At 48.0% G+C, this 9,527-nt stretch overlaps 1 long non-coding RNA gene across 1 annotated transcript; it reads left to right on the top strand.

The window, feature by feature from the left end:
* The first annotated feature begins 4,744 nt into the window (after window positions 1-4,744).
* Window positions 4,745-6,750, top strand: LOC140223075 (uncharacterized). Its single transcript, XR_011898514.1, has 5 exons — window positions 4,745-4,988; window positions 5,145-5,237; window positions 5,310-5,468; window positions 5,548-5,618; window positions 5,713-6,750. It is a non-coding gene; the product is annotated as an uncharacterized lncRNA (long non-coding RNA).
* The last annotated feature ends 2,777 nt before the right edge of the window (window positions 6,751-9,527 follow it).

A 9,527-nucleotide genomic window follows, 5' to 3' on the forward strand; every position in this document is an offset into this window, starting at 1 on the left:
ATGGCATAGTCAATAGCTCCTGAAGTTGTCAGCTTAATTAATTGCTAGATGAAACATTAACACAAAACAAGTGCCAACTTCAACATAATACACGGTTATGCTCACTACATAAGTTCAAAGTTCTAGCACATGAATTGCACATTCCTTAACCAGTATGTACAGCACAGCACAAAAGAAGCAACGAAAAAACTATGTTTCAAGAAATCAAACTTGTTGGGGTTCAGACCTAGGGATGGCCTAAACCACAACACGTTGTAACAAAACCAACGAACTCAGAAGGAGATGACGCACGTGAGAGTGAATAGGAAATGTTTTTTTCATTCAATAGTCCCCCGTTACAGTGAACGGCCTCCTTATATAGGGGCATAAAGTTACATTACATCATACCGTATGTACCCTTATTCAACCACTACATTCGGGGCATATTCCGTACAAAAAAGGGAATTTGATATTTACACATGCCATGTCGGATCGGCACGATTACAATTATACCCACGTTGAACTGCTACATTCGCAGAATATTCCTCTTTCAACCATCATTTTCCTTTTGGCAAGGGTCCGTAGCCTCGGGCGGGTCATGACCCGGCTTCGCGGTTCTCCCGTCAAGGTGTCGGACGCGAAGCTGTCCCAGTCCTCTTAGCGAAACCGTCCTACACACAGAAAGATGAAGAGGAGACCTTGGTTGTTACGAGTGTCAGTTTCGCCCGAAGGTCCAACAGCTTCGGATTAGACTAGGTGCACCGAAGTCAGTAAATTGGTTCTCGCCGGCTTCGGAGGTGACGTTTGCTCTGGACGAAACCCAACACTAGCCCCTTGTAGGCGAGGTTAGTTGCCAGCAACCGAACCCGCGAAAAACATCACCCTCGGTCGCCGGCAGGAACCAAGGTAACGTTCTGCTTTGGCGATCTGGCCTTTTACCCATGATGTTTGGTCTGCCCGAGGCAGTGAAAAGGTGTTCTTTGACGTTTTTTACCGTGCCTATATAAAGGGGGGGTCGGGTTCGATCAATATCACGTGTTGTTGCTTTCGGAAACAGATCATTGGCCTGCTCCTTGCTTCGTTGTAGCTCTGTGCGGTTGTGTTTTTGTTGTTCCGGCTTCATTTTTGTGGCGAAGGTATTTATGATTTAAACTTTTGTTGGCCTCGATGATTAACTTCTTGGTGATTGGTGACCTATATTTTTTACTTATGTTTTAGCTAGCTCGAATCAGGCACACAGCTAGACCGATGTCTTCAGAGGAGATTGCGGCGCAGGTTGGGTCTGTAGGTGCCGGGGGTTCGCAGTCAGAGTCCATTGACATTGTTGAGGTCTCGGAAGGGTATACTGAGATGGAAAAAATGAAGAAGAGGATATATACCGAAGCTAGAGTGGTCTCTGTAGGTGAACGTTCTTCTGGTAATGACTCATCTGGATCCACCTCTAGTGAGGCTGAAGGGACCTCTGTGGGTGGTCGGGATGTTTTGACTACCGAAGGAGCGGGTGGTGATGAAGAAGGTACTGAAGGGTCTGATAGTGAGGATGAGGAGGTCGAAGCTGACGTGTCTGAACTTGTTGCGGGTAGAGAGGCTTGTGGTCCTACTTTGCAGTTTGGGCGCTCGTTGGTGAAAAAAGAAGATATCGAATCTTTTGTGGCTCAGGACTATTTTCCATCTGGTGTTGGTTGAGCTCTGGGTGATGAGGTTGTTCCAAGGCCTAGACAAGGTGAAGTCATTGTGTTTAGAGATTTCTTTACTGCCAAGCTCCGCTTTCCATGCGACAGGCGTCTGCCCAGTATTTTGGACCGCTATCGAGTAAAGTTGCACTAGTTAAGTCTTGCATGACTCGGCGCATGCTGTAGCAGTCTATCGCCGAGTGCTTGCTAGTCGGATGTCATGGGCACTGCTTTTTGAGTAGCTCAATGAAGGTTGGCCCTTCATCGTTTCTGCGGTGTCCCTTTTTCCCAAAGTTGGTCATGGCGGCAACAGTGTTGTCGGGCTTCCTTTTGCGATTGTGGTTACTCGAATAGGTGTTCCGAGCATCGTTATGCCGAGTTCTATCTGGGTCATTGTTGTGGTTGTTGTCACGTCCGCGGTTACGGTGGGAGCCCAACTGTTCTCGCTCTTTGTCTTCTTCATCCGCCCACTGTTGCACCATGACTTTGAGTTCTTTGACATCAGCTGGTCATCGGCGATCAAAGTCTTGGTATGTTCGTCGATCATAGAGTCCATTCTGGAAGCACTCAATGACGTCTGTTTCAGAGATGTCAACTATGGTAGCCTTCTTTTCGAATTCTGGAAGCACTCAATGACGTCTATTTCGGAGATGTCAACTATGGTAGCCTTCTTTTCGAAGAACCGTCACAGATAGTCGCGTAGGGTCTCGCCTTCTTTTTGCTTAATTTGACTTAAGTCGATCTTGTTGCCTGGTCTAGCCATGGAGCCGGCGAAGTTGTTGGTGAAAGCCTTTGTCAAGTCTGCCCAAGAGTCAATGGACTTGGGTTTGAGTGACTCAAGCCAGGTCAGTGGTGCGGGTTCCATGCATATGGGGAAATGGATAACTTTGGTATCGTTATTGCCCCCGGCTGCTTGGACGGCTAGTGAGTAACATCCTAGCCATTCAATTGGGTCTTGCTTGCCATCATACTTGGTGATTCCGGTTGGCTTGAACTTATCGGGTAATTTTGTTTTCATTACCTGATTTGTGGAAGCAGGAAAATGGTTGTAGCGGTCGACGTCTTCGTCATGCCCGAGTTCGAATCGGGTTTGAGTAAGAAAACCTTGGTGGACTTTGGTTGCGTTGCGGAGTCCGTGCGGGAACCGCTTTGAAGTCGAAACCGACTTGGACACTAGCTGGGACTGACTAGTCTGAGGCGAGTCCGACCCTGAGTCCTGGGGTCGGCTGAGCCCGACCCTTTGGGGGAGTAGCTCCGCTTCGCCTGACCCCGAGGGGTGAAACTCCGCCTCACCCAACCCTGAGTCCTGGGGTCGGGTGCGCCCGACCTCTGAGTAGAGGGTTGGAGTAGTCCGAGGCGAAGTCGAATCCAACGCGTAGTCGAACTCGAACTCATCGACTTTGAAATTTTGTTTTTTTCGATCAGATCTCCTGGTTTCTTCTCCTGAGCGTCAATGATCTGGCGCCGGAACGAACCCGAGCCATCGGTGACGCAAAGCTAGGATCCGAAAATGAAGGTGGCGCCGGCTTCGATGAAGAAAACGAGCCTGATGATGATCTTTGCCATTGGGTTCGCGCTGAGAAACTCGACGACTCCCCCTACCTGGCGCGCCAGCTGTCGGTGTTTTAGACCGGCAACCCGCCTAGGGGGTACCCCAGGTGGTCTTTTATGTGGTAAGGATCGTCGAGAATCAAGGAATCAATGGTGATGCAAGGAACACGATTTAGACAGGTTCGGGCCGCTAGATCGCGTAATACCCTACGTCCTGTATGTTGGTTTGTATTTGATGAACTGGAGTTGTTCTTGTGTGTTGAGGTGTGTCCCTGCCCACCCTTATATACACGGGAGGGCAAGGTTACAAGTCTGAGTCCTAGTCGGGCACTATTACAGAGTTCTACTCGGCAATGGCCCGAGTAGTTTTCCATAAACATACTTGACTAGTCCGAGTAGGATACACCCATCCTTGTTCTGATCTTGTCCAAGTACGTCCCTTGATGGGCCATCCAAGGCCTACTCGTGGACCTGGGGTGTATGCCCGACAACTCCCAACTCATTTGTTGCTTTATCGAAGTTTTACTGGGTTCATCGTACCTTCGGCGGGTGCATTGATGCTAACGGCTTTTCGAGGTTATATGAGCTTCACATCTAGAAGAAGAAGGTGAAGTTCGAAGGGGATGATAAGGTCTACGAAAATCATTTTGGGTGTTGCACATTTGCCACTCGCAGAAAGAATAAGAGGAGAAATATACTGAGGTTGGAGCTGTCTTTTGCTTAGAAGAACAAGTGGGAGGACGACTAGCTTGGCCATTGGTTTTATGCGAGGGTAGAGATGAGGGGTGTTGGGACCGGTTTCCCCTTTGCTGCACCATTGAGCCTATGGATATCTTGACAACTCCGCCCTTCACTCAGTCCTCTGGAGTTTCCAAGTGCGGAGCTACGTACAGAGCTACCGTGAAGTGCATTACCGGGCGTGACCTCGTGGAGGAATACATAGCTAGCGCTATGTGGCCGTTGTCCGCTGAATTTATGAAGCCGTTTAAGCTTGAGGAGAGGACTGTCTCTTGGAAGAGTAGTCCACTGATTTATCCTTGCTTCGAAGTAGAGTCTATGTCAGACACTAATCAAGTTGATTATGTTCGTGGGGTGGAGCAACAAGCTCATGAGGTGCTCGGCCTGGTTTTGAAGTCGGAAGAGAAGTCTATAAATGCTCTGGTTACGCACGACCGTCGAGTGAACCAGGTCTTGGATATGTACAAGTTTGATGTGCTGCCTCGTGCTGACACCTCGGGAAAGCGCCGTCGAAAAGGCTATGGCTAAAGCTTGCCGAAGAAAAGAAAGGCTGAGTCATCATCTGTGCGCGCTGCCGAAGCACGCGAGGTGGCCAAGGCGAAGCAGAAAACATCGAACCTGGAGGCGATTAAAAAGAAAGATAAGCTTTCTGGTGGTGATGCCGCAAAGTCAGTTGGTACCGCTGCTTCGGGTCCTGTAGAACTGGGCCCTTCCATGGAAGATCCAAAGTACATAGTTCCTCTTGTTGTACGCACCTCGAAGGTAGTATCCGGGGGGGGGGGGGGGGGGGCTCGTCCGCTGCTTCAGCCGATGTTCGAACGAAAAAAACTAGTGTCAAGCAGCGTTTCGCTCGGGTCGGCACAGCTGCGTTGGCAAGTAGCAAGGCACCTGGCCCTGGCACTGGCAGTGCACGTGCCGTCAAAGCTGTGGCACCTCCTCAGACTGAGCAGGAAAAGTTAAAAGAGGAGTTAAGGCTCGCGAAAGAAACACTTGTTGATGCGTTCTCGTCCGACCCGAAAGGCGACTCTGCAGAGGTTGTGAGACAAGGTAAGCATGTGGAGGTTTGTTTACCGAAGTTGCGGTTCTTCGATTGCGAAGAGGCTTCTCTAGATTTCCTAATGGACTTAGAGGAAACGATGGGTGGTGTTGGTGAAGTTTGTAGTGAAGAGCATGTGAGACTTAAAGTTAAACGCTATGGTGTAGGTGAGGAGTTGCCAACGAGCTTGAAGGGTTTGAACAACAGGCTTGGAGGGAACCTTCAGAAGGAAATCCTTACAGTGCATGCAGAAGGCATAGGTAGGGATTACAATCCTTATAATTTGTCTTTAGTTTGGGAAGATAGGTCCAGGGCTTACAAGCATTGCGCAGAGTTGGGTGGGGTGAGTGAGGCGCCACCTGGCTTGATTTGTGGGAGCGAGGTTGGGGTTGGGGTGGCCACGAAGGTGAAGGTTTCAGGAGGTGATGAAGGTGGTGGAGTTGTACTAAAGAAGACAGGTCCAGCCTCTGTCGAGCCACAGGACTACGAAGGTAGCTTTTGATTTGTTGCTTGCTTCGTAGGTTGCACTGTTTTGCTATTCGTGGTTTGACACATTGTCTTATACCCCAGACTTTCAGAAGTGTGCGAGTTGCATGAGTGACGTGGATCTTTTGTGTCTGGACTCCAGCCTCGGGAAAAAGGTTATCTCTTGACTTCGTTTTCTTTGTACGGGTGGTTTGTTTGGCCTGTTTCTTTATGTTGACCCTGGGCGTGTTTTTCTTTGCTATTGACAAGCTTCATTTACTTCGATGTTGGTACGTGAGAGGCTTGAAGCCCAGGACAGAGCGTCATCTGTGCTGACGAAGAAAGTTGCTTCGCTGGAAGCCAAAATTGCTACCATGTCCCGTGAAGTGACGGCTTTGTCTGAGAGCAAGAATTAGCTGGAGAAGGCGAATGCGGATCTGAAGGAGAATAACAAAAATTTAGGTGACAAATATGAAAAGCGAGGTGACGAAATTGATCGTCTGGCGGAAGATGTGCTGTGACTTGAGGGGCAGGTTTTTGAGAAAGACAAGGTGATTGTTGGGCTTCATGAGGCTTCGTTACTGGATAAGGAGTCCATTGTTGAGTTGAACTCAAAGGTTGTTGCAATGGGGTCAAAGCTGGAGGAAAGGACAAAGCTTCTGAACGATGTCGATGCTTTTCTTAAAGAGAGATTTAAGGAGGCTTATGAGTGTTATAAGTCATCACTCTCTAGCTTCGGTGCAGAGCCTGATGATTGCCCATTAGAAGAAGGTGGCGACAAAATGTTTGAGTGGCTAATGGATGAGTTCAAAGCCTTGCCTGAAGTTCTGGAAGGTCTCAATGACTACGCTACTCTGTTTTTTCTTGAAAGTGCATTTGAACTGCTGGAAAGGGAAGGTTGTGATCACTTGCTAGGTTTTCAAGAGATGACTTTGTGATGCCTGATGCTGAGGAGCTTGGGACCGCCATGAAGTCTGCCAGAGTTGAGAGCATGAGGCAGGCCTTGTTTGATCGGCTATGGGCATCCTCAGGGCAAAGTTATGTGAAGAAGCTTGCGTGTGAGAAGTTTGAAAGGCTCAACGCGCAACCTGCAAGCAACGAGGCCGAGACCGAAGCTGGTGAAAGGCATGATTAGGCAAAAGTGGTGTGGGAGTGTACTATCATCATTTCTTGTTCTGTTGACCTCGTGTGATGCTGTGCACTTTTGGTCTTGTACTCATGTGTGGGTCTTTGTAATTTTTTGCTTACTTGATACGCTGTGACTTGCACATGCTGGTGGTAATGATCTGTTTGTTGCTGTTGTCTTTACCTATTTGACGAGAGGCTCTTCAAGCTTCGTCTTTTGCTGCACTTGCTATGGAGTTAGACTAGTCGAGGTCGAGACGCGACTCCTTGCGTTTCGTCGACTTAAACATGCGAAAGTTTGTTGATATCGCAACCTGGAGTCGCTTCAACTACTTGTTTCATGTTCATGTGTGATTGTCTTTTATTACTTTGCCCCTGTTTCTCTGTGGGTTCGGGTTTAAGTTCGGAAAAAACGTCACCCCCCTTTCCGAAGCCGCGGGGAAACATCAGAGGAACGCAGGGGAATGTAGTGTAGCAGTGCGTAAGTTGTACAGGTGTGCTTATTTAACATTGCTTAGCTGAGGATGGAAACCTTTCTCCGAATATGCCGTGAAGCACATTGGTTGCCTAATGTTTTGTCAAAAAACGTCACCCCGCCCCTTTCACCGCTTAGGCAGAGAAAGCCGAAGGTATAGCTAGCAGGAGTGCTGCAGGGAAAGGTTGCGTAACAAGGTGATGAGCGGGTTTGCTTTTAACTTTGCTTATTTGCTTCTGTCTTGGCAGAGGAAGTGGGGCCTTTTCCTGTGCGAGCCGTGAACTGGCTTTGATTTTTTGTGATAAAAAATGTCACCCCCCATCACGGCGTAGACAGGGAAAGGTGAGAGTACAACTAGTGGTGTGTGGTGGTCTCGGTTCGGCAGCTGCTGAGAGAATGGCTCCCTCTTTTATAACGTTTCCTTGAGACAAGTTGGCTTCATGGAGGAGGTTAGCTGGTTTATTACGGGTGACTTCTTAGTGCGAGGTTTTGATAGCTTTGTGCGGGGTCATTTTATCTTACAATGTTTATTGGGAGTGACTGTGCGAGTTCACGTTTTGGTTGGTGATTGGGTTGCTCATCATTTTTTGTGCAAGATCACGTGACTTGTTGACGCTTTGTCCGTTAGACCGCTCCGTGTGGTGGTGAGAGTTTGCGCGACTTGTTGTTGCTTTTGTAATTAAACTTGTCCGCACCCTAGTGCGAGGTCATGCAACTTGTTGTTGCTTTTGCAATTAAACTTGTACATATCTTGGTGCGAGGTCACCAACTTGAGGCACTAATTAAACTTGTACGCAACTTGTTGTTGCTTTTGTAGCCAAACTCCTCTGCACGCTAGTGCGAGGTCACGCAACTTGTTGTTGCTTTTGTAGCCAAACTCCTCCGCACGCTAGTGCGAGGTCACGCAACTTGTTATTGCTTTTGTAGCCGAACTCCTCCGCACACTAGTGCGAGGTCATGCAACTTGATGTTGCTTTTATTGTAATTAAATTTTTAACAGTTGGGAACAACTAGGGGGAGATTCCTTTATATTGAAATTTGAGAAAGGATTACATAGATCTGCCTCATTAAAAACCTTGCCCCAGTGTGGAGCCCCCTAGCAAGGAAAAGAGTACAGTCCAGACTCTATGACATTACAAAATATATAAAAAAGAAAAGTGAACTAAACTACCGACCTCTGGTTTGCTTATACTTGCGCAAACCGAAGGTGATGGAAACTCTATGGATAATACTTTCGCAAGCTATTAATGTTCCATGTATGCGGGAGATCTTTGCCCTGCTGATCCGTGAGGTGAAAAAGATCCTGGCCTGTTGCTTCTTGTAATGATGTAGGGGCCTTCCCATGTTTCTTGTAGTTTGCCCGGGTTTTCCCAGTTGTGCTTTCTTTTGATGACCAAGTCACCTACATTGATTTGCCTTTCGCAAATGAGTTTGTCTTTCCATCTTCGTGTTTCCTCTTTGTACCTATCCAGGTTTTCGACTGCTTGGTCTAGTTCCATTTCAATCATGTCCTTTTCTACCTTGGCAATGTCGTCCCTGTCTTCAGCTTTTAGTATTCTCATGCTCTTGTTTTTGATTTCCTTGGGCGTGACTGCCTCAAATCCGAAGAGGAGCTTGAAAGGTGTGAAACCCGTGGCCCTGAACTCCGTTGTGTTATGGGACCAAACCACCTTCGGGAGCTCGTCAACCCATTTGCCCTTCTTTTGATCAAATAGGCACTTCTTGACTGCGGTGAAAATGAGGTTGTCAGCTCTTTCCACTGCTCTGTTGGACTGCGGGTGGTATATAGATGAAAATTTTATCTTTGTGCCAATGCTTGCGCAAAAGTCCTTGAAGGTGATATAATCGAATTGCTTCCCGTTATCCATCGTGAGCTCCCTTGGGACCCCAAATCTGCACACAATGTTTTGCTAGAAAAATTTTTGGACCGAAGCTGACGTTATGTTAGCGAGTGGCTTGGCTTCGATCCATTTTGTGAAGTAGTCCACTACTACTACGGCGAATCTACAGTTTCCTTGTGCCGTGGGTAGTGGGCCTACCAGATCCATGCCCCATCTCTGCAGAGGCCAGAATGGGGGGATAAGCTGTATTGGGAGAGAGGGTGTATGTTTTTGGCTTGCTATTTTTTGACATGCCTCGCATCGCTGGACGAGGATGTGTGCGTCTTGTATGGCCGAAGGCCAGTAAAATACTTGACAGATGGCTTTGCCTGCTAGGGCTCTTGAGCCTATGTGAGTTCCGCAGGGCTCTTGAGCCTATGTGAGTTCCGCAGAATCCACTGTGGATCTCATTTAGGAGGTCATTTCCTGTTTCATAATCTACACAGCGAAGCCAGGGAGTTGAAATGCCAGCTTTGTAAAGTTGCCCCTCTATGAGTGCGTAGCCCCTTGGCCTTTGTTTTAGCCGAGTGAGCTGGGCTTCATATTGTGGTTCGAAGTGGCCTCGGATGAAAGCGATGATGTCTGTCCACCAATCGAAGCATTGG

Source organism: Setaria viridis, chromosome 6 (genome assembly GCF_005286985.2).
Source record: "Setaria viridis chromosome 6, Setaria_viridis_v4.0, whole genome shotgun sequence".
In the NCBI taxonomy this organism is placed as follows: domain Eukaryota; kingdom Viridiplantae; phylum Streptophyta; class Magnoliopsida; order Poales; family Poaceae; genus Setaria; species Setaria viridis.